We start from the raw sequence: 26,467 nt of genomic DNA, 5'->3' as shown, positions 1-26,467 counted from the left end.
CTAACCAAGAGAATGGGTGTTCAAGTCTGTGCAGAGGTGGCTGGGAACAAAGGCCTGGCAATCTGCCTCCAAATCATCAGTGATTAAAAACCCTATGGATCACAGTTTGTGGTAGTTATGTTTTTGTGTCAACTAGGCTGGGCCTGGTTGAGTGGCTGGGTAGCTGGTGGTAGTTATTCCCCAGGATGAGACTGGCAATCAACTCCATGGTGGGGTCTACCACAGGCAGCTGAGTAGCTGCCTTTGGGATGTGGTCTGCTTCCTGTGTATAAGGAGAAGCCTTGGGAATGGTCTCTAGCCTACGGCACACTTGGACCCTGCATGAAGCCATGTCATTGCTCAGCAGCCTGCCATGCTCTGCCGACCTTGCAACTTACAATGGACTTAAATTAATGGCCTGCCATGTGGTTTGGTGACATCGGGACTGCCTTTTGACTTGTCAACCTTGGGGCTTCTCAGCCTCAGCAGCCAGCAGCTAGCTGTCTGAGTGAAGAAACTCCTCTAGTTCCTGTGGGCCGGGAGCAGGAGGGAGAGCTGGACTCCCAGGTTGAGGGGCTTTCATCCAGCCCCTAGAGCTTGGCACATTGAACTTGAACTTAAAGCCTCCAAATTGTAAGAATAAACTCCTGTTTGTTAAGGCCATCCCATTTGTGTTATATATTCTTGTCAGAGTGACACTAGGTAACCAGAACACAGTTCTACTCTCACACACATAGGATTGTCATGAATCAGAATCAAGTTGATGACAACAGTATGTTCTGAGTCTATCTGCTCACCCTGACTCAGTACCTACTATGAGCCTCTGACCTGACACATCTCTGGCATATACTTTCTTTATAGTCCTTTGTGGTTAACAAGACTTACAGAGTGGTCTGGTTTTAGTGAAGATACAAGTTCACCTGCTTTAACTGAGAGTCTCCAAAAACAATAATGGCTCAACCCAGAAAAAGTCCCTGGTGGTGCAAACAGTTGAGTGCTCGACTACTGGCTGAAAGCTTGGCAGCTTAAACTCACCCAGATGTGCCTCAGAAGACAAGTCTGGTGATTTGTTTCTGAAAAGTCACAGACTTGAAAATCATATGGAGCACTGTTGCACTATGCATACATGGGGGCGCCATGAGTCAGAATCAAGTAAAAGGCAATGAACAACAACAAACAACATAAAAGTGTGTTTTTCTCTCACATAGAAATCTTTGTAAGTGATCTAGTACAGCACGGTGGCTCCATAATCATTGGAGACCCAGACACCTTTTATCTTGTTGCTCTGCCAGCCTCAACATGCGCTTCCAAGTGCATCATGGTCCAAGATACTCCAGCTCCTGTCCTCCCAGGGAATGCAGGCCCTCTTTATAAGAAGATAACTTATAATTTGCACCTGTCACTTCTACTTCCCTACCCATGGCCAGCACTTAGTCATATGACCAGATGCACAGGAGGTTGGGTAATGTATTCTAGTGGCCATGTGTGCCCAGTTACACACTTTATATAAAAAGAGAACAGGAGACAAGCAGTAGCTTCTGTCACAATCTTCATAAATCTGCAACTGTGGGCCTCCCAGGGCTGATTAGGATGCCAGGAGGCCTGATAATCTGTCTGGAGCATCTCAGACTCCCATCCTTATTTCAGTTGTTAATTAATTCAAAATGTATTGAGCAGCTAATAAGTACTAAGCTCTGGGGCCTGGTAAATGATTAAGACACAGTCCTTCTCCTAAAATTATCCACTGTTGATCAGATAAACAAGTTATGAACAACTAATTGCAATACTAGTTTGAAAATGAAAAGCTTCACAAGAAGGGTACAGTCAAAGGGCTCAGGAGTTCTGAGCATGGAGAGTCTCTTTCTAGGACAAAGGGACTTAGAGTTGGAGAGGGGTTTATGCTGCACAGTGGAGGTCAACCATGATTTAGAAATGCACAGATTGGGCTTGACACCACATTACTTTTCTTGATACAGCTTTTAGCGAGACTGTGAGGAATGCAGGTCTTACCTGCCACTGAGAAGCCAGGCACATCAGGGAGAGGAAAGAGTACAGCCCCAACAGGCATTTGTGCCTGAAGCAAAGCTGCCTTTAAAAATATATATATGTGGTAAAATATATGCAACAAGACATTTGCCATTTTAACTATTGTTAAGTATACAAGCAAACAAACAAAAAACCATACTCACTGCCATCAAGTTGATTCCAACTCCTATCAACCCCTATTGCATTTCCAAGGCAATAACTCTTTATGGAAGTAGATTGCCCCATCTGCCTTCTGCAGAGGGGCTGGTGGGTTTGAACTGCCAAGCTTCTAGTTTGCAGTCAAATACCTTAGGCACTGTGCCACCAAAACTCCTTATTTTTAAGTATACATGATATTAATTACATTCACCATGTTATGCAACCATCACCACTATCCATTTCCAAAAGTTTTCATCACCTGAAAGAAACTATGCTCCTGAAGCAATAACTATCTAATCCTCTTCCCCTTAGCCCCTGGTAAGCACTAGTCTACAGTGGTCTCTATGTATTTGTCTATTATAGATATATCATCATCAGTTGATGTTCGATTTTAAAATCCTGCCATCTCCGGATTGAAGCTGGTTTGGTTTTCCACTGAGCCCAGCACCAGCTTATAAGGTCTGTCCTTGTGGGAGGGCATCCCCTGAAAAGGTGACTTTGTCTTTCCCCAAATATGATCATTCATGTCCATTTTCCTTAGTGGCACTGGGGATCAGAAAATTCTGGTTTAAAATTTCTGTTCTGCTACCAATGAGTTTTGAGGCCTTGGGCAAAGCTATCTTTTCTCACTTTCATATTTCTAATCATAAAATTAATTTAGTAAACACCTACTGTATGCCCAACAGTAAACTATTCTAGGAGTCTTATACCCTCTACACAATTTTATTGACAGGATCAGAGAGGTTAAATGACTTACCGAAAGTTACAAAGCAAATAAAGGGTGGAATCAGGAAACACACTGATGTCTGTTAGATGCAGGGCTTTGAACTGGTTCACACTTATTCAGTCATGACCAAGGAAGTAAAACCAGAGTAGAACAAATTTATAATATTTCAATGAACAAGAACAGGAAAAAATATGGGTCTAAGCTCTGGAATGGGAGAATCAGAGGAGATGTAGTGAGCCTGTAGTGAGCTCCTTTCAGGAGCTTATGCAGGAGATTGGATTACTACTGGCAGGACTATAGACAGTGACACACATTCAAAGTGGTGTAGTAGGCCACCATCTTTGCCTCTGGCGACACTGCTTCAGACTCTGTTCAAAATCCCTCAGGCAACAGATTCAGTTGCTGTTGTTTTCTAAGATACTCTGCCATTGTTTTCTAAGAGGAAGATTAAGTTTCTACCAGAGCTTCAACCAGTAATTTTTCCTGCTCTAGCTATCACTACAGTTCATTGAAACTAAAAATTTAGGTCTGTTCTGGTTTTGCTTCTTTGACCATGGCCAAACCAGGAAGAAGAGTTAGCCAGTTCAAAGCCCTGGTTTGATGACAAAATCTATTCTCCCTACATCCCTGTCTCTATATAGATTTAGAGAGGAATGCCAGAATCCAAGACTGTGAACTCCTCGGTGGATCCTTCTGTAGCTTCCTTATTCTCCATTCCTCTCTCCTCCATGGTTTCTGCCTCATCAGCTCACCTCCTTACAAAAAAAAAAAAAAAAAGTCATTTATTTGCCCTTCATCCTGCCAGTTTACTTAATTCTCTCCCCACTTCCCAATTTCTCTTGTCCCCTCTTCACCCACCCTCCAGCCTTTCTCCAGCCTTCTCCTGCCCTCTGCCCATGATGGGCCATGCTCTTCAGACATCTCATTAAAGAAATTGTTGACCTGAATTCCTTATTCTGATGCATCTATAATTATGTTCCACAGAAAGCCCTGGAGATTCAAAACAGACTTGTAATCTATTCCACTTGAATCAAAAACAACTCCCAAAAATGCAGTGTAATAGCCATGGTTAGTAAGACACTGCTTGGCCATCCACAGGAGATGTGTCAAGCTCTGCCCACTTCCACAGCATCAGTGCTCAGAGACATCAAAGGTCCCCTCCACAGTGAACAAGGCTTTAGGGTTCAGATTCATTTTCCTAGGTTATTAATCGGATGAGAAGGTAGCTGGTGAATTTTGTGAAAAGGGTTTCCTTGACCTCTCCCTCTCTCCTCCGAGCTGGAGGACCCTGCTCAGGCCTGGATCACTTAGTCTGAATCTCATTAGGTAAAGATGTTATTGCTGCTTATCACATGGGCAGTGTGTGTTTGTGTATGTTTGTGCTTGTTGCACCACAGCAGTGGCAAGGTCAGAGACATGCCCTCACCCATTCCCTGTATCCACGGTCCCCCTACCAGCCTCAAGGAATCCGTCTTCTTTCTCCCCATTACACAAACCATAGGATGGCCACCACAAGGCTTCCCTTTGTGGATGCTAGGTGCTAATATTTCAGGACATCCCCACTATCACAGTGAGTGACCCAGCTGTTGGTTCTAATGGAGAGTTCAAAGAAGGCAGTGATGTCAGCACCCTCTCTGCCCACCTCTTGGGTAAAGATTCTCTCCAAGTTCCAACAAGAGAAGGGCTTTGTTTGACAACCTTTGGACAGATCTCTCCAGCCTGGGTATTTATGCTTATTGAATGCCATTTTTTTCCAAATCCCATCTGTCTTGCCAGTGAGAATAGCTCAGATGTAGATTATAATAGTGATTATCAACTTGAACATGCACCAGCATCACCTGGAGCACTTGTTACAACAGGTTCTGATTCTTCTTCTGCTGCTGCTGGATATTTTGGTCTTGCTATGCAAAACATGGTCCAGAGACCAATTACATGGGCAATACCTGGAAACACTTTATAAATGAAGTCTCAGGCTTCACTCAACCTACTGATTAAGAATCTGCATTTTAAGAACAACCACAGGTGATTCATCTGTACAGTAGAGTCTGTTTAGTTGGAGCACAGGAATGATAACAGCTCAATATTACTGAGCTTTATATTATTTAATATTCTGCTGGAAAGAATATACCCACTCCTCAATTATAGACATAATTATGTTCTAAAGACCAGGTCATTATGTGAAAGTCAGCATTATGCAAAAATGGAGGATTACCACATCAGCTCACAAAATGGAAGATGACTACACTGTTACATAACTGCCAAATCATATAGCTGCCAAATTACACCATTACCTAACTGTCAAATTTTATCATTATGTAAGTGCCAAACCATTGAGAATCATAGCCCAGCCAAGCTGACACATAATCTTAACAATCACAACCAGTATTATTCCCACCTCACAACTCAACATTTGTTACTGCCAGATGTACATCATTAATGTGAAAAATAGATAGATTTTAAATTATTGTCATAAATGTGAAATGTCAGATAATGAGACAGTCAATAAGTGAGGAGTGTTTATAGAAGATGATAATAATAATTACTTAGTGCTCTCTATGTATTGACTCATTTAAACATCATGATTATTCTGAGATGTAAGCACTATTATAATCATGATCATCTCCATCTTCCCTATAAAGAAACTGAAGCTAGTGACATCAGTGGGATTGGTGTCACCTAGTACATTAATTCATGGTGTCACTTTCCCATGATACAGTCACAAATACTAATTATCACAATCTTGTAGCTGAAACACCAGAAAATCTGACAAAATCAGTGACTAGAAAAACACAGGCAGCAACAAAAACAACATGTGTGCTTGTAGTATGTGCAGACAAAACCACGGGATTTGAAGTGTTGTAGTAATTGGGTAATAATGATAGCTTTGATTGGAGTGCATTAGAAGGCTCAAAAAGTAAATTAGTATAGAATTTTAGCCTTGTATGTATATTGATACATTTAAGCTGAATTTATGAAAACTATTTGTGTCGTTAGAACTGTTACATGCTGTTGAGTTGGTTTCAACCCATAGCAACCTCATGCACAACAGCACAAAGCGCTGCTTGGTCTTGCACCATCCTCACAAGCACTCTCATGCTTGAGCCCATTGTTGCAGCCACTGTGTCAATTCATCTTATTAGTGAGCTTCTCCTTTTTCCCTGACCATCAGCTTAACCATCTGTGGACACACACCTTAGAGCTTCTGGGGCATCTTTATTTAAGGCCAGGCCTGGATGGGCGGGGAAGTGAGCAGAGCAGTTAGGAACAACTAAGGGAGATGAACTTTTCTGTCAGTTTGTTGTCCTGTGATGGCTTGCATGTTGTTGTGAGGCTGGAGGCTATGCCACCAGTGCTGCAAAATGCCAGCAGGGTTACCCATGGTGGACAAGTTTCAGCAGAGCTTCCAGACTTAGACGGACTCATAAAAAGGAAGAGGTAATCCACTTCTCAAAGAATTGGCCAGTGAAGACATTATGAATAGCAGTGAAACACTGTCTGATATATTACTGGAAAACTATGAATGGCTCTGAAACATTGTCTGATATAGTACCAGAAGATGAGCCCATTAGGTCAGAAGGCACTCAAAATATGACTGGGGAAGAGCTGTGGGTAGAGATGACCTTAATGACATGGATGGAGTAAAGCTTTTGGGGCCTCCATTGGCTGATGTGGAATGACTCAAAATGAGTAAAAACAGCTGCAAACATCCATTAATAATCAGAACATGGAATGTACCAAGTATGAATCTAGGAAAACTGGAAGTTGACAAAATGAAATGGAATGCATAAAGATTGATATCTTAGGAATTAGTGAGCTGAAATGGTCTGGTTTTGACCATTTTGACTCAGACAAACATATGGTCTACTATGCTAGGAACGACAAATTAAAGAGGAATAGTGTGACATTCATTCTCACAAAGACTATTTCAAGATCTGTCCTGAAGTACAATGCTGTCAGTGACAGGATAATATCCACACACCTACAAGGAAGACTAGTTAATACTACTATTATTCAAATCTATGCACCAACCACCAAAGCCAAAGATGAGGAAATTGAATATTTCTACCAACTTCTGCAGTCTGAAATTGACTGAACATGCAATCAAGATGTGCTGATTATCATTAGTGACTGGAATGAAAAAGTTGGAAACAAGGAAGAGTCACTGATAGTTGGAAAATATGGTCTTGGTGATAGAAATGACACTGGAGATTGCATGATAAAATTTTGCAAGACCAATGATTTATTCATTGCAAATACCTTCTTTTAACAACATAAACGACAGCTACACACATGGACTTCACCAGATGGAATACAGAGGAATCAGATTGATTACATCTGTGGCAAAAGGCGATGGAGAAGTTCAATAACTTTAGCCAAAACAAGGCCAGGAGCTGATTGTGGAACAGACAATCAATTGCTCATATGCAAGTTCAACTTGAAGTTAAATACAATTAAAACAAGTCCACAAGAGTCAAAATATGACCTTGATTATATCCCTCATGAATTTAGAGACCATTTAAAGAATAGATTTGATGCATTGAACACCAATAACTGAAAACCAGAGGAATTGTGGGATGACATCAAGAACATCATCCATGAAGAAAGCAAGAGGTAATTAAAAAGACCAGAAAGGAAGAACAGACCAAAATAGGTGTCAGAAGAGACTCTGAAACTCACCCTTGAGTGGAGAGTAGCTAAAGCAAGTGGAAGAAACAAGATAAAAGAGCTGAACAGAAGATTTCAAAGAGCAGCTTGTGAAGACAAAGCCAATTACTATAGTGAAATGTGCAAAGACCTGGAATTAGAAAACCAAAAAGCAAGAAGATGCTTGGCATTTTTCTCCTGCTGAAAGAGGCACTAGTACCTCCTGATAACATGTCCAAAGCATGAGAGCCAAAATCTCACCATCCTTATAGGTAAGATGGCAGGCCTCTGGCTCACGAGGCTGTGGAAGCCTGCAAATCAAGTCAGACAATAGGCTACTGGCTTGAGTCCCAGGAAGTGAAAGTCAGACAAGTTAGATGCAGAATCCAGTACAAGAGAATGAACTTTGCTAGAACATTCATATATATCGAATGCAGACCACACCCTCAAGGAAACACTCCTTACTTGAGCAAGGTAGTAACAGAGTGTGAAGGGGGATGACTAGGTTAAGGGTTGTTGTTGTTGTTGTTTGCTGTCGAGTCGGACCCGATTCATAGTGACCCTTCCTTGGGTTTCCAAGGCAGTATCACTATGGAAGTAGATTGCCCCATCTTCCTTCCGAGGAGTGGCTGGTGGGTTTGAACAGCCAGCCATCAGGTTAGCAGTCAAGTGCCTTAGGCACTACGCTACCAGCATCCTTCTCTAATCTTGCCTCATTAACATGAGAGATAATTCACTCCATAATGGGACCACATCGCAGGCATGTTGTTGTTGTTGATTTTGTTGTTGTTACATACTGTCAAGTCAGACCCGACTCATAATGACCCCTCCTTGGGTTTCTGAGGCAGTATCAGTAAGGAAGTAGATTGCCCCATCTTTACAACACATAACAAAATGGAGCAGTTCTGGTGGTCTAGTGCCTAAGGCATTTGACTGCTAACCAGAAGGCTGGTGGTTCAAACCTGCCAGCCACTCCTTGGAAGGAAGGTTGGGCGATCTACTGTCCATAGTGATGTTGTTGTTATTATGTGCCATCGAGTTGGCCTCGACTGACAGCGACCCCTCCTTAGGTTTCTGAGGTGGTATCATACAGAAGTAGGATTGTTCAATCCGAGGAGTGACAGTTCAAACCCACCAGCCTTCTGGTTAGCAGTCAAGTGCCTTAGGCACTATGCTACCAGAGCTCTGCCTGGGAAACCCAAGGAGGGGTGGCTATGAGTTGGATCCAACTTGACATCAGTGAGTTTGGTTCTTTTGGTTTATGGCTAGAAGGGCCATATTAAGCAATTCAATGCACTGAAGTGGCAAAGCCAGAATATGAACTCAGACTGCATGTTCAACCACTATCTATACTACTCTCCAGTTTACTCATACTTGAGTTAGGTAGAACTGCCCTTATAAGGGACAGGAGGTTTAGTTCTTGCCCTAGAGTCTCTTATCCCTCTACCACCTTGGACACCATTGTTCTTCCTGATCATGCAAGGAGTTGGAGTTGGGACTGTTAGTAGATTCCAAGAAAGGCTAGAACTTTCTCTCATGTCACCAACAGGCCCAACTCTGAGACTACAAATAAAACACGTGAAGGGAGAATTTGTTTGATTTTTGTGCATCCATTTCCTCCTCTTCTTCCTCCTCCCATCCAATCATTAAACCATTCAAGAGCCATATACTGCATTTGTAACTCATTCCAAGCACAGAGTTGAAATCATTCTACCATTTCTCCAGGAGCATATAATATAATTATGTGGACTAATGTGATAGAAATCGGAATACGGAGTAAATAGGGAAGGTGCTAGGTGGAGGTGCAAAGAAAACTACAATAAAGCAAAGCAAAGATCAGAGTTTGAGCTTCTCTACTAATGACCTGCAGCTCAGAAAGCGTTTGGTCAACACTTGGTGAGCAGGTAGATTCAAACTGAGAGATCAGCAAAGCCTTCCACAAAGATGTAGCATTTCAGCTAAATCTCAAAGAATGGCTAGAATTTCAGTCTGTGGAGATGAGGGAAATAATGCTTCTGACTGGGCAACAGCAAGAATAAAGACAAGAAGTGAGGAAAATGGGTAATTATTTTGATTAGGAAAAAGTGATGTTCATAGAATCAATTTTCAAAGTGCTTTAAAAAAAGAATTAACTATTCTTATATTAAATGAACTTAACATTTTTCTTTCCTTGGGGTTTTTCTGATCCCACCATGAGTATTTTATAACACGTTCACTTGCCACAGTTCACAGTGTACAGAAAGTCACCTTCCTGACAAAAGCCTTGCGTGTTCCATCATCTTCTGGTTGCCTAGGCCTGCCCTCTGCAGCCTTAAAAATTTTTAATTCAAGTTCCTGCTATTAAAAGCACATGTCTCACACCCTGTTAGTCACTATGGGTCAAAAGTTAATCCCATAAACTGATCCAGGTAAATTGGTTTAAAAAGGATGCACCTCTACACCTGTGGCTCATCCCTTGAAGGGGTGAGGAAGGACAGAGGTGATGTGAAAATCAGCACTAGGAAACTGCCTTGTGCTCTGCCTTTCTCTTTCTTTGGGGATGCGGGGGCTGGTTAGGGAGGCTGCTGGGAAAACTTGAATCCAAAGGAAAAAATAATAAGGAATTTGGGGATAACCATTGACCGTAACAGATTAACCAAAGCAATTTCTTAGAAAGGAACTTAGAGACCCCATTCAGTATTATGCTAACTTCCCTGAAGACACAAGTCCTTGGCGTGTGTATCAAAAACACACTCTCCAGCCATCACCCAAGAGCATAAGAGTCATAATTTCCAGGAAGACCCCTGATAACTTGGGGATTGACAAGCACTCCAGGTGATGCATGACAGAAAGAAATTGGGAGAATAGAATAACAAAGGGAAATTGGGAGAACAGAGAAAATAGTTACATACTGGACCTATGAAATTTTCCAGTCAAAGACTTTGGTAGAATGGGCAGCTACTTCTTTTGCAGGGATGTGTGCAGCTCTGATGTCACCGTGCCTAAGGCATTTGACTGTTAACAAGAAGGTTGATGGTTCAAACCCACCAGCCACCCCCTAGAAGGAAGATCGGAAATCTACTTTTGTAAAGATTTACCTGCTTGGAAACCCAATGGGAATTGTTGTGAGTGGCAACTGATTCAATGACAATGAGTAAGTAATGAGTGCAGCTCAGCATTGAACCCCACTCTCTTCTCTTTCACTGCAGACTAAGAAATGAGTGGATGTGGTAGGAGCTACCTACGTATTCGGAAGCAATAAGCCACTAAGAAACCAGAAAAGCAATTGCCCACCTAGAGAGCTGTGGGGCAGGAGGTGGGGCTAAGTCTGCCCTGCCTATAAAAATGATGGAGACAGTCTACCCAGTTATGCTTCAGGGGAGAGGGGAAGGAGCTGCTTCTGTGCTCATGGTTGGGTAGACTTTGTGCCTAGGAGAAGTCCAAGAAAGGAATACAGGAATACCTTCTTTTATTGCTCTTATCTGATATTGCATTTTTTACAAATTGAAGGTTTGTGGCAACTCTGTGTTGAGCAAGTCCATCCATGCCATTTCTTCAGCAATACGTACCCGCTTTGTGTCTCTGTGTTACATTTTTTAATTCTCATAACATTTCAAACTTTTTCATAATGCTATTACACACTTAATAGATTACAATATAGTGTAATCATAACTTTTCTATGCACTGGGAAACCAAAAAAAATTGTGTTGACTTCCTTTATTGAGATATTTGCTTTATTGAAGTGGTCTGGAACTAAACCCACAATATCTCTCCCAGGTATGCCTGTAGTAAAACCATTTAAGAATCATATCAAAATTATGCTCATTTTAACATTAAACTTTACTATTACATAAGGTACTTAATGGATTAAGTTTGCATAATCAATAACAGACCAAATAATGTAGAATTGTAGAGAAATGTATATGGAAATATATTATTAAATAAAATAACATCATGAAAAATAAACAGGGACACATACATTTCAGCACTGAGTGAACATCTCAACTAAATCAGAACTTTTCCTTTCTGGTCCTTCAAAGCTGTGAGCTTGTGAGTCACTTCATTGATATTGATGCCTTTCACAAAGTCACTTTTCAATTGATGATATTACCAGATCAGAAACCCTTGACTGTCCCATGTTAGCTGGTAAAGACTTTATATATTTCAGCTTTGAAAAGCTCTCAGACATGCCGCCTCTCTTCTAGTTTGCAACAACCCACCTTTCCCAGAAACAAATCATAGTAGCAATTGAGACTGTACATCACAGCAGCCACCTTCCTGTCTCAAGTGGGCACTCCTCTGTTCAGACCTAGGCCTGCCATCTCTTAAAAGGAGGTAGCCAGGCCTTAAAGGACCCTAGTGTGCCATGTAATATATGAATGGGACATCAAGGTTCCTGCAGTTTTTGTTGTTACAACTAACCATAGGGATATTTTTATTTAAAAAAGTAATAATAATAAACCTCTGCTGAAACACTGCACAAATGTTTTATAATCATTTGTTGTCAACCCCTCTAATAGTGACACACTGTGCTATCTACAACCCCCTAGCCCCCTCCTAGTGACCCCACTACAAATCCTTAACACTCCACTGGTAGGCAAGTCCCTCTACTGCCTTCTTGCTGGCAAGCCTGGCAAATAGCTTCTGCTCAAATCCATTGGATCTGTCTGCTCCATCCCACTATATCCAGACCAGATATTGAATCTGTTGGCAAGAATCTGGCCACTGTAGCAAGATATCACTTTCCTGTTCTCATTGGCCTTTTTCTTCATGATGACATTGGCCGTGGGGTCCCTGTCTCTTTCTTGTTCTGTCAGCATTTGATTCAGGTCTTCATCTTCATTACAGTAGGCCAGAGGCTTTTACATCTCTTTCACTGCATCCTCCACATTGTGCTGTATTGGTGGCTCTGGGCAAGCCCTTTTCCTCACTGGGCATACAGCTCAACTCTTCCTGTCCTTCTCTGCTTTTCTCCTTTGCTCTAAACATTCCAGTTTCAAATTCCTTTTACAACCAGACTTGTCTCAAAATATGGTTTAAGTGTGCTGGGATTCAATTCAAATACCATGGTTTCTTGAGTTTTTGCTATGATTGCTGTGCATCAGTTAACACCAACAGAGTTTTGGTCCCAGAAAGCATGTGAGCAGCTTTCTTTCCGGGAAACTGACTCCTTCCATGTAGTCACAGATCAGAATCAGAAAACTTGGTCCCCTGTTTCCTTCTTGGTGAAGAGAGGTCAGAGTCAGAGCTCTGGTGTCTATGTCTATGCCATGGAGACCACAGATCCGAACCAGAATCCTGATGCTTTGGATTATGTTTAGGTTTTTGTCATGCAGGAAAAATATGTGAATCAGAGGCTTTCAGACTATCATTTGTGTAGGAAGAAGAGTCCAAGATATGACTCTGATGTCTCCTAGGTGAAGAGTTTAGATGAAGTTTCCTATGGCTAGAGGAAGTCTTAGAATTATGCTGCTTGTATTCCTAAAATGGTATTTGACTTGCTTTTTTCATGGAGGAGTGAGGTCCAAGGCATATTCATGTTTTCTGTTCATTGAAAGTGATAGATGACAGGGTCCTGACCCCTTCCATTGTGAAAAAGACTTGTTAGAGGCTCTTTCTGGGGGCTTTACTGCTTTTGTTTCTGAGTAGTAAATGATATTAGCATAAAAATTTTGAAAATTATGATGAGTCCTTCTGGGGGGAAATATACTTGAGGAACAGTGGTGGATCCTCCTAGGAGGAGAGCAATCTGGTGAGTCATGATAAGCTTTGCTAGGAGGTACATCTAAAGAATTATGATGAGGCTTCCTGGGCAGAAAAGGATCCAGGGTATCATGATCCTTGGGAGAGATGAACCCAAGGAGTTATGATGAACCTTCTTAGCAGAAGATGAATCTGCAGAGTCATGATAGACCCTCTTAGGAGATGAGTAAGTGGCTGTTGTTCTTAGGTGCTGTCGAGTTGGCTCTGACCATAGCAACCTTATGTATAATAGAACAAAACACAGCCTGGTCTAGCACTATCCTCACAATCCTTGCTATGAATCAGGGATGTTGTTGTTGTTGTTATGTGCCGTCGAGTCGGCCCCGACTCATAGCGACCCCTCCTTGGGTTTCCGAGGCAGTATCACTACAGAAGTAGGATTGCCCAACCTTCCTTCTGAGGAGTGACTGGTGGTTTTGAAGCGCCAGCTGTCTGGTTAGCAGGCAAGTGTCTTAGCCACTATGCTACCAGAGCTCCTGAATCAGGGATATCATGATGGAAATGCCTGTGCGAGGCTAGACCTTCTTTGTGACTTCCTAGAAAGTTCCATTTGGCACTGGAACAAAAGGCCTCCATCTGCTTTGCCTCTTCTGGCTGTTCATGTTAGCCATAACTTTATGGAGGCTGGCATGTCTCAAATTTGTAGTCAGGCTACAGGCTGGAAGCATCTCCTGACCCACATGACAAACCCAAAATCTGTAGGTCAAATGGAAGGCTGCTGGCTCGTAGGGTTGTGGGAGCTATTGAATCCCAAGATCTGTAGATCAGGTGGCAGGCTTCTGGCTCACATCTCAAGGAGCAGAAGTCAGAGAATGACAAGTTAGATTCAGGATCCAGAGAGCGCTTTGCCAGAAATCTGTATATAGATATTGGATTCAGGCCTCACTCCTAAAGACAATGATAGGCTCTCAACTGATTGGTTGCCAACTGACTGGCTCTCAACTGATTGGCTGCTCACATAAAGCCACAAAATGGAGGATGATTACATTAGGAGCTCTGATGGTATAGTGCCTAAGGCATTTGACTGCTAACAAGAAAGCTGGCAGTTCAAACTCACCAGCCACTTTTTGGAACAAACCAAAACCAAGCTCACTGCCATTGAGTCAATTTCGACTCATGGTGACCCATCCTTGGGTTTCCAAGGCAGTATCTCTATGGAAGTAGATTGCCCAGCCTTCCTTCTGAGGTGTGGCTGGTGGGTTTGAACCACCAGACTTCTGGTTAGCAGTCAGATGCCTTAGGCACTACTCCACCAGAGACATTAAATATGCCAAATCACTGAGACTCATGGCTTCACTATATTGACACATGACATTAACTGTTACACCAACCTAAACCTCACCCTCTCCAGTATTGCTTTTTTTTTTTTCCTTCTATGAAGTCTAGTCTCAAGAGAGAAAAAGTATTACAAACACACCTTCCCTGCTTCTCATGTTCTCCTCTAAGTGATGGCAATGGATTTGATTACCCTAATCTGACTAATCTGCAGGTCCCTTGACAGGCTTCTAGGTCTTGTCTCAAGTATTTGAGATAAGAGGTTGCAGAGATGGATGCAAGGTGAAAGGAGAGCTAGCTTTGCCAGAACTGATTGGCTTTTCAAATGGTTGGCTGCTCACATCAGATCACATCACAGAGGTGATTACATTATATTCCTCACTGCCATGCAGTCAGTTCATTATGGAGAAGCAATTAGTCCAATGTCTGCCAAACCATTGAGAATCATGGCCTAGCCAAGTTGCCATATAACATTAACCATCACACTCACTGTTCCCTTGCTGTTATTGCTAGTTTCAAAAAAAAACCTCACTGCTGTAGAGTAAGATCCAACTCATAGCGACCCTTCCTTGGGTTTCCAAGGCTGTATCACTACAGAAGTAGATTGCCCAACCTTCCTTCCCAGGAGTGGCTAGTGGGTTTGAACCAACAGCCTTCTGGTTAGCAGTCAAATGCCTTAGGCACTACATCACCAGAGCTCCCGTTGCTAGTTTTCAGACCTTGAATTGAGTGGAGGGAGTGGAGCTACCTACTGATTGGGAGGCAGTGAGCCAGTAAGTAACCAGAAGAGCAACTGCCCATCCAGACTGCTTTTGGCACTGTTGTTGTTGTTGTTAAGTGCCGTCGAGTCGTTTCCGACTTATAGCGACCCCATGCACAGCAGAATGAAACACTGCCTGATCCCGCGCCAGCCCCATAAGCCCTGCTATACTTGAGCCCATCATCGCAGCCACCACGTCAATCCATCTCGTTGAAGGCCTCCCCCTCTTTCGTCAACCCTCCACCCTACCAAGCATGACATCTTTCTCCAGGGAATGGTCTCTTCTTACAACATGACCAAAATAGGTGAGACAAAGTCTGGCCATTCTTGCTTCCAAGGAGTATTCTAGCTGCACTTCCTCCAGGACAGATCTGTTAGTTCTTTTAGCAGTCCATGGTACTTTCAGCATTCTTCGCCAACACCACAACTCAAAAGCACTGGTTAGGGCCAAATAGCATTTTTCTATAAAGACTATGGAGACAGCCCAGCCACTCATGCTTCTGAGGTGGCAGGAGGGAAGCAGTTCTATGTTTCAGGCTGGGAAGACCTAGTAGAAGCCAAGAAGGCAGTAGTGTTTGTTGGGATTATCTGTCCAGATTGCCTGGGTCAGAATGAGGGAAGAGAAGATGCTCAGAAGATGATCTTGTGAAACTTATTTTTCTCCCAGAAGGGAAAGAGTTCAGTGACGGAAGTGGGTAAAGGTGCATCTGGAAAGCCAGCTTTCCTTTTTCCTGTATGGATTTTTTCTCTCCTGCCCTCCCTAACTATGTGGAAGGGAAAAGCAGCCACCCTCTGCTTGCCCAGATACTTGTAACTCCCAGAGTAGCAGCTGACCAATTGGCTAACTCCTGAAGCAGAAGTCCTATCTGCTTATACCCTGGGGTTATAAGAATCCAAGCTCCTTCCCACTCCCAATCTTTTCTGTCTGTGGCTTATGTCTGAACAACTTCTCTTAATGGATCTACATCTTTCAAATGGAGAAAAAGACACTAAATCCTCTTCTGGTAGCCAAGCAAGACTGCAGTCTTTGTCTTGTTTGGGAAGGATATTCTCCTAGGAATGATCTGTCTCTAGAACAGAGTGCTGCAGGAAATAAATGACTCCATTTGTCTTCTCAGAAAGCAGGTGGGAGTAGAAGAAGGACAGCGAAATTTCCTTTGGTAAATGCTGTACATCTGTGAACTTACTTTCCTAATATGAACAGCTTGTACAGATGGGGGCCTGAATTGGAGCATATGGACCCCAGGGAATGGCTTGCTGTTTCCCACAGCCAGACACCAAAAACTGAAACAGCCTGGCAGCCAGTGACTCCTCCTTTGGCTTCTCACCTATAGGGTGATGGACTTGAGACTTCTCTGCTCTTATTGGTTGAAGTCCTTCAGTTCTGAGCCAAATCTGTGGCCTGGCTTTTGTGATCAGGTGTTGAAGATGGCAGTCCTTGCTTGCTTCTTTCTTGATCCTTCAAGCTTTCTAATACCCTCCTCTGGGAATAAGCTACTGCACAGTTTTTCTGTGAAAATGAGAGCATATGTTTTATTGGAAAACCTGGACAGAGATGTGAATCTGAATGTGGCAAAAATTTTTTCAAGTGAGCCTAAAGGCCTGTGTGTCTCCACCAGCTGAAGATTAGAAATAATGTGGGCTGAACTGAGACAGTAGGGATGTCTTTGAAGATGAGGGCTTATGGGTTGTGCTATTCAAATTCACCTTTGGAATCCATACCTGGGAGAGAGTCCAAGTAGGAATTGGGATGCCTGAAGTTTCTCTAATAGAATTAATAGTAGCTAAACCACTCCTAGAAACTCCCTGCTAGCCTAGGTCTAAGGTACTATCTTTCATCTTCTTCACCTTACAGTGAGGGCACACCCTGGGAGCCCACACTACAGCTGTATCTACAGTATTATGGAAAAAGAGACTAGCTTGTATCAATCATATGGGCCATCATTCTCTATCGAGATGAGTATTCCTTGGTTGAGAGCTATTAAGAGGTTGCTCTCTTTAGCAATGCCCAGGGAAGGGTTTCTGAGTGAAGGCCCAGTACAGTGGGGTGACAGAGACAAATCCAGGTCCAGTAGTAGACCAGAGAACACATCCAATCTAGAAGGGTCCAGTATCAAGCCAATGCAAACAGACTGAACAAAGATCTGGAGAAGTAAATGAAGTCCAAGTGCATACATGGAGAACTCTAGGGAGGTGACAGGCAACTGGCCACTTGATGTGGCTGGCTTGAGAGCCAAGAGAAGTAAACACCTGCAGATGGTCCAACTTGCTACACTGGGAAACTGAGTGGGAGTGCTGACCTTATTCAAAAAGCAAGCAGGGACAGTCAGTGTGGAGAATGTCTGGCTGAGCCAGTTCTGGGCTAAACATGATGAGGGTTCAAATACAAATGTCCAAATCATCCCCCCTGAGGGCCATTTTAAGGGCTTTAGGTTATGTTACTTGTGTTCAAATTAGAGGTGGGAGCTCGGGACTGCTAACCAGAAGGCTGGCAGTTCAAACCCACCAGCCACTCCTCGGAAGGAAGGTTGGGCAATCTACTTCCATAGTAATACTGCCTCAGAAACCCAAGGAGGAGTCGCTATGAGTCAGGGCTGCCTCAAGGGCACATAACAACAAAAACAACATGCTGAGTTCTGGAATCAAGACTAGCAGAACCAATCCTCTATTGCAGTGGAGCTACTGCTGATCAAGTCATCACTTTCTGGTCCTTCATGTAGGAATGCTTTCATAGCAGTCAAGTGTGTAATAGACAGTGTTTGAGACTGGGCTTAGTTTATCTGAGTTCCAGTTCCAGCTCTTGTCACTAACTAACTTTATGAACTTGGGCAAGATACTGAACCTGGGAAATTCACTTCACCTGACATGTTGTGAAGGTTAGGTTAAGACTGCCTGTAGAGCTGTACCCATCACATAGTATTTGTTCCGTAAAAGTTAGCTGCTGGCTGGTAGAGAACTCTAAGACAAGTTCATGGGACTCTGTCATGGATGTTTGTCTTACTAAACCCCTACACTTTTTTTCTACAGTATGAACCTCTTACTCATAGGTCAAAGTATGTCTCCTGATCCTAAACTCCTTATACTTCTGGGCGTATGCCAGGCCTTCTAAACCCAGTGTGGTACCTCATGCCTGCTTCTCTATCTCACCTACCTTGAAGGCTTTGCACCTGGTGTGTATGCCTGTTTTGGGCTTGAGCAATTACTTCAAGTGTCATATCTTAAACCATGGATGAAATTAATTGCCAAAGTAGGTTGTAATGAATTTTGCAAGGTCATACCTGGGCCAAGAATTTGGAAAGTTTCACTTATAACTGTCATGGCTGCCTTAAGGAAAGACTCAAACTGAAGTGTGGTGGGGGAAGATTTGAATAGAAACCTGTGGGGCAAATAATTCCTGGCCTCACAGTTTTGTAACCGCAGTTGTATCTTGTTCCTCAATTAAGGAACATGATGATACCCAGGAACTCATACAGACGTTCAGCATTAGCGTTCAATTTGGTAGCAAGTTCCTATGTGGACATGTGGCAGAGACTTACACCCACGTCCAGCATGTGCCTTAAACCTCAGTTGGCTGAGCCTGGAAGAGTCCAGTAGCTACATGATCTGGGAACCACTCAGAACAACTTCATCTGGATAAAATTGGGCTCTGTGCCATAGAAATCTGAAGTTCATATAATCAGGAGTTGTAATCCTGAAGGGCTCTCAGCCTGCTAAATTGGTAGCCAGTTAGGAGTATACTGAGTACAGAAACAAACCTAGATGATGAGGGCCAACTCAGAACTGTCAGTTGTTGCTGATACTGGGATGGTAAATCTAATTATTTGTCTGAGATTTCTGCATCCTGCTTTATTTGTATCAGGAGAACTTTTCCTGTCCTAGTAAACACTAGATGGGTCCAGAACTAGGCAGAATCTAGATCCTGGATTCCTTAGAGTGGAGCTGCTTATATAGAGGTTGGCTCCCAGTGGCCCTCAATGAATGAAAAATGTGTAAGCCATCCTACCTAAAGGGTGAGGTCACAAATTTCAGGGCCAGACATAGTTTTAGCCTGCATTCTGCCACCACTTGTATCTGGTATCTTAGATGACCTGTCGTAATGGATAGAATAAAGACTTTTGAGTCGTGAGTCTTCAGTGGAAATGATAGGGAGGTTGGGCATGCTGCCAGTCTTATAATTTGTCAACTACTAATTGAAAGTCCTCACCTCTCCTGCCTAGGTCAACTGGTCACAGTAGGCTATGGGCTTCTCTAGAGATGGCCTAGTGTCTAAAGACTTGACTTCTGCTCTCCCTCCCTCTCCAATCTATCAATCAGGCTCCCTCCTTTGGCCTGGGGTAGGCTTTGGACTGGCTTATAGCATGTCTGGTCTGATGATCTTCCCAAAGATGGCAACGCCATGGCATCCCAAGCTCTTGAGGTGATTGGAGATAGTGTGGGGATATGCAGGAAAGCCTCAGAGTAATTAAGAGGTAGCCCAATGGAGAGAAATGGCTTCTTCTTCCATCCTTTTTATTTGGAAAAGTCTTTCTGCAGGAAATTTGAGGTGAACACAAACCCTGCTCTGATCCCTCAGGCTCTTGCTTCAGAATCACTGTTGTCAGTCTCTGGTTCCATATACCCCTCAGGGATGCCCCAGCATGACCTTCCTTAGTGGCAGCTCTGCAGGGCCAAGCCTGGGAAGAGAGGACTGATGTTTGTTTCAACCACTTTCTAAGAGACCTTTTTTGTCCCATGTGGAAAGGAGATTGAAGTTTCAGATCTTCACAAGTACAATTCTTCAGTATTTATTATTCTCTAACATCAGTTGAATCATTTGAATAGAAAGTGAGGGTATAAATCTTCAGTGATTAGGAAAGAAAGCCTTTCAAATCACTTTAAGACCAAATTCTCCCTTCTGGCTCACAACTTACAAGTGCTTTAAATCCACTGGAAGTTGTGTGCTACCTGACTGGTTATTTACATAGACGAGCTTTCCAGGCAGGGAGCATGATTTCCTTAAATCAGTCCCTTGGTACCTTGCCATAGGTACACATTTGTTCTGATTTATAAATTTTTAGAACAAATTTTGACTGATTCTTATCCTAAGTGATCAATTTGAACTTGCTGTTGAAACAGTTCACTGAATAGGGGCATTTATTGGGAAAGATTCCAGCTATAAGGATAAGATTCCCTACTTTGCCCAATTCATTGAAGTCAAATTCGCTTGATTGTTAATTGTTTAATGAATGGACAAGGGAACACAAGAGACTTGAAGAGCTCACTGTTCTACAATGTGCTTGTATTTAACTTTTGAACAGCCACATCAGCTTTTAAGCTTCTACCTCAGGACTCCCCTTAACAGGATCTCTAGACCTCTGTTTGACACCTCATGACTCTTTCTCTTCCCTCAACAGCCAGTAACACCTCATACCAATAATTTAGTCAAGGCTCACAAATCAGTTGGTTCACAGCCTAACAAGATGCCAAATGAAGAATTCTCCCATTGCTCTCTAGTGGCTCTTTTCCAAAGATGGGACCTACCATGGTACCACACATTCCTCTTGACTTGTAGGAATTAAAGTTGAAGTCTTCAGATTAAAGCAAAAGATTCCAAAGATGATATGACTATTTTCCTTCTTCCTAAAGGAACTCAATTATGAGGACATGTGAAAGACTTAGCAGGCCACGTGCCAAATCCATCCTTATTAAGCTTTCATCAACAAGGATCTTGTGATCCTATGGAAGATCCCACAGAAGAGTAAACCTGTCTAAGGTTCATATTTCTCAGCTTCTATATTAATAGTTTTAAACTAAGGGACAATTTTAATTGGAGCAGGAAATGATGAAAGGGCTTGATCTAGCCTCCTTAGTATCAGATACAGGTCTCCTAGACCTAAATCTTCCTTTTATACATTCCATTGACACTCTTATACTTGCCTTCAGAGAAGAGGAATCTTTTTGGTATTCAGGAGTAGTTATAGTCTTTACTTCACAGCACACTTGGTTCATGCAGGGTCTCCATTTGGTTCATTCCCTTTTACTTCAATTTCCTCACCATAGGAAAATATTCTAATAGGTTTATTTATTCTCCTATAAAATGTAATTTTGGATGCATGTTTAAATGTGTAAATGTAATTATGCTATAGAGCTTATTTGTTTAGCTTTGCACACATCCCTACTTGTATGCATTTTTGGTGATGAATGCCTAGGTTGTTTGATTTCCTATTGCCATAGGTAATGCCATCACAAACTTGAATGGAGAGCTGTCCTTTCTTGGGCAATCCTTTTCCTTATGGAAGGGATCTAGCTCTTCTCACTTTCTGTCCTCAAGTCAGCACTATTTCAAGCTTCAGTCTCTTGAACATTACTGTCACCTGGGGACCTCTTGTGCACATATCCACAATGGTAGATTCCGCTTACCTTCATCTGCCTACCTGTGTCCATTGCTAGGGCCTAGCATCAGACACTAAAGTAATGCAAGATTGAGCACAAGAATTCCATGATTTCCTTTGAAAAAACTACCTGAGGATGTCCCCCAAACCAGAGTTTTTCTCTGTGCTGTAGGTTTTCATCCTCAGCTGGAAAAATTAGCTCTCTCCATTCCAGCAATCTCTTCCTCTGGTTTAATTAGCTACCCACACCTTTTACATAAACACTTAGAAATGAAGATACAGACTATCTAATTAAGAAAAGAGGCAAATCTGCAGCCGGCTGGCAGAAGTATGGCAAATCCACCTGCTGGGGTAATTGCAAAAGTGAGCAAATTATCAGCATTTACACATGATTGGAGCCCTGTAGGCATGCTTGGGAGCAATGTCTGCACCCCTTCTTGAAGGGCAAGATGTGAATAGAACCTGCTCCTATTCATTAAAGGAGTGGGAGACATTAGATGCTGGAGACTTGGCTATTTATCTTTTTTTTTTTTTTTTTTTATGGAAAGGGTTGTTATTTTTAAAGAAGCAGTAGAGCTTGGAATGAGGAGACAATGAGAGTCTTCATCTCACCTGTGTAACCTCAGCCCTTGGTTGGTAAACTCACAAAATGAAGGCCAGGCTTAATGGAGTTGTCCAAGTCCAACTTCTATACAAGTAACTAGGTACCACCTGCAAGTTGGGACCAACAAAAAGGAAAGTAGCTATATAATGACATGTGGATTAAAGAGGATGAATTGTCCTAGTCAAGAAAAATGTCCTCTCCTAAATAGTACCTAAGGCACTTGACTGCTAACCAGAGGACTGGCGGTTCAAACCCACCAGCCACTCCTCAGGAGGAAGGTTGGGCAATCTACTTCTGTAGTGATACTGCCTTGGAAACCCAAGGAGGGGTCTCTATGAGTCAAGTCCGACTTGATGGCACACAACAACAACACAACAACAAGGAATAATATGAGACACTGGTAGAAGAAGCAAGACAAAATGTTAAGTGGGAGAGCAGAGCAAATCAGAAATCAAGCATATGGAGAGAAAAGAATATAGTTGAAAGATTAGGATAAACTCTTCAACAGAGGCCATGACACCACAAAGCACCTTCCCCACCATAATACTGGCTAGACAGTGAGATGATAGATAAAAGGATTCAATATCATGAGAAGTATAGGGAATAAACTACTGAAAAATCTTTAGGCCATTGAAATTAATATTTTGTTAGAGCTGCTTTGCTATGAGACCCAGAGAATTTTCTTTTTTTCTTTTCAGAGAATCCTGGGGAGTTCTGTATACCAACGCTAATAGCCTCATAGTGACCCTTCCTTGGGTTTCAGTGGAGGTATCACTATGGAAGTAGATTGCCCTACCTTCCTCTCCAAGAGTTGCTGAAAAGTTGGGTTTGGGTAGAAAATGATGCTAGGCTCCCACCACTTCCTCCACTTATATTTGAATGCTCTCCTTTTGCTGGGACAAGCCTTCTTTGTGCTTGCTGATTTGACCCTTTTTTACGTTTTAGGCTCTGCTCAGCATTTCCCATCTTTCTCTATCTGACCATCTATCTGATTCACTCTCTTATTTAACCTTTGTTTTCCCTCTTCTACCAGTGACAGATACTTCTATTTTGGAAAGAACATTCCCCTTGACTAGGACTATTCATACCACCTACCAGTTGTCAGCTTGGCTTTGACTCATAGCTACCTCATGTGTGTTAGAATAGAACCATACTCTGTAAGATTTTATTTTTTTCATCTCTATTATTGTAAAAATATAAAGTCAACACTTTTCATGTGTATAAGTCAATAAACCAATTACATCAATCATGTTGTATAATCATCACCAATATCCATTATCCATTGCTGAATTTTCCATCCCCATAAAAACTCTATGCTACCTAAACAATGATTCACCCCTTCTCCCATCTCTTCTGCCTCTGGTAGGCACTACTAAACTCTAATCTCTACACCTTGGCCTCTTCTAGGAACTTCATTATCAATGAAATCATAAAATATTTGTCCTTTCGTGATTAATTTCACTCAGCATAATATTCAAGGTTCGTCCATGTTGTGGCATGTATCAGGACTTCATGTTTATTTTTGGCACAGTAGTATTCCATTGTATGTACCACATTTTGTTCAAAGAATTTTCAATGGCTGGTTTTTTAAGGAAGCAGATTGCTAGGCCTTTCTTTCGAGGAGCCTCTGGTAAGATTTGAGCCTCCAACATTCCAGTTAGGAACAGAGCATGCTAACCATTTGCACCACCCAGGACAATTCATATTTGTCCTTTTAATTCCATATGTGATTGTTATACAGATGAGTTAAAGATCCTATAGTTCTCTCTCCATTGTGAATATGAATAGCAGAGTCTCCACTTTCTCCTTTGTCCTTAAAGATTTGAGTCTTTCTTTACATTTTGGACTCTGCCCAGCATTTCCCATCTCCTGCTACTTGACCATTTCTCTTCTGTTGATTAGCTTTCCCTATGTTCATCAGACCCATTATTCTTTAAAAATTGATGAAATTCCAGGATTAGAAAGATGGCTCTCAAAACAAGAAAGAATTAGCAGTAACACTAATTGAAGATGGCTTATTAAATTATTCTATGGGGAATAGATAGCTTGGAACTAGCTGTAATGGATACTTTTGTTAGGATGACTATCCTTCATATGAGTTCTCTCAAACTGAGTATGCCCTGAACTTAGGTTTTAGTATATGCCCTTGAAGTGGTTCAAGGTACAAACTGTCCAACTCTTTTCTGATAACCCTTCTAGAAGCTTCTTGAGTCCTGACTCCTGAGGGCATACTCAATGTTCTACCAAAGAGGCACATGTGTATATCTAATTCACCAAGCTCAAGATAATTAAATGGTAATTTCACAGATCTATATTAAGATGCTCTAACTATGAATAAAAAAGTCTTTTGACTGGTGATGCTTTAGCTTTCACATGAAATTAACTCTGAGGGGAAAGATTGAACATTGCTATAATATATTCAACCAAAGGCTTGAATTGCATAAATGGTGGGTAACTTTGGGTTATTTACACCTATCCATGCATACTCTTGAGACTCTGCACAAAATTATGTACAAGAAAAGTTCTTATGTATTTAAACAGACCATTCATCAGATACTTGGTCATAATACAAAATTCCAAAATGTTTATGGTTGGCTTTGAAATTCTGAGGTATAGGGTTCTAATGGAATTGCTAGCATGTGGGCTGGAATTCAGAGAATTGAAGAACATTCCGTGTTGAAATGAAGATGCAACTGAGTGTTTAGCATCTAGGGCTTTAGTGACTTTATCAGAAAAAGCCACAAAGTGAACTTGCTTGAGTAATCCTTTAATATCTGCATGTGTACACTGTCTTGCTCCTAATTCTTCCTCCTTAAAGCATCGAATGGGACAGTCTTAGGCTATCTTTTCTACTTGAACACCACCACCAAACCCATCTCTGCCTCAAAATACACCTTTTGAGGTGTAGTAGAGGAAGATACTTGTCAAATGCCTGCTTCCAGAGAAGAGTTTGGAATCCTTCCGTCCCTCCCATCCCACTTCTGTTAAGTTGCAGAAAGACTTCCTAAAGGAGGTGGTGCTTTGAGGAAAGGGTCTCAGGTCTACAAAAGATGAGATGTAGGGGATATATTCAGTGGTCAGTAACCAAATAATGAGGAACATGGGAGAAGCCAGACAGGATTGGAGAGACCCAGAATTCCCTTTGAATGGGGGAGTGCTGGGCTTGACTCTAACTTGTTTGTGTTCTGATCCTTAAAGCGTTACATGTGATTGATTTACAGTAATGTCCTCTTAGAATTTCTTCCACTGAGATAAGGTGATCTACCATGTGACAGGTGTCTAAGTGATGGTAGGCAAGCTATTGGTTGATTGAGAAGAATTTGAGGTGGATATTAAGTGACTTTTTAGCCAATGATTTCATATTGTACTTGGCTGTAAACACATCTAACATATTCCAGCTTGGTTGAGGTGAGGGACTGGTACCACATATGGATAGGTATGAGTCCTGTCTTAGCCTGCATTCCCTTGAAAATAGAGCTGGACACAGGGACTAGTGTACAGGTGGGTTTGTGTACAGGGATATGGCCTTGAGAAACAGGGAGAAGAAGACAGGGAACAGAAGAAAAGGTGTTGTTATTGTCCCTGATATGGGTAATGGGTATAATTCTGCTGAGATCTCCAGAGATGCATTAAAAATGCCTCCAGGCACTAAGAAGAAATTAGTCTATAGGACTAACAATCTACATGAACCATGGCCAGAGCCTGAGATCAGAAGAACCAGATGATGTCTGGCTACCACTAACAACTCTTCTGACTGGGGCCACACTAGATGGATTCTGATAGAACAGGAGAAAAATGTGGAACAGAACTCAGATTCTTAAGTCCAGACATACTAGACCAATTGAGACTAGAGTACTTCCAAGACTATTATCCTGAAAAACACTTCAAAGCTTAAACCAAAACTATCCTCTGAGATCACGTCATCTTCTAGTTAAATAGCAGATTGGCTCATAAAATAAAGAATATCACCTATGAGTACTGCACATCTTTTTAAAAAGTCATCTATGGGAGACCAAATGGTCAATAATTATTCTAAAGCTGAGATAAAAAGGTAAGGAAACAGGGAAACTAGATTACTAGAAATAGGACATTGAAAATGGAATTAATGACAATGTTAACACATTATGAAAAATGTCATTGAGCAATCAATCTGTGTAGTTAATTGTTAAAAGGACCCTAAT

The 26,467-nt window shown here is 41.9% G+C and overlaps 1 pseudogene; it reads right to left on the bottom strand.

Moving 5' to 3' along the window:
- Positions 1-12,082: 12,082 nt before the first annotated feature.
- On the bottom strand, positions 12,083-21,734 carry LOC103195789 (annotated as a pseudogene).
- Positions 21,735-26,467: the final 4,733 nt, after the last annotated feature.

The sequence above is a fragment of the Orycteropus afer genome, unplaced genomic scaffold, assembly GCF_000298275.1.
Source record: "Orycteropus afer afer isolate SDZICR_OR568_19922 unplaced genomic scaffold, OryAfe1.0 scaffold00059, whole genome shotgun sequence".
Classification (NCBI taxonomy): domain Eukaryota; kingdom Metazoa; phylum Chordata; class Mammalia; order Tubulidentata; family Orycteropodidae; genus Orycteropus; species Orycteropus afer.
The sequence above is the reverse complement of the archived record's forward strand: the minus strand, read 5'-3'. Positions and strand labels throughout refer to the sequence as shown.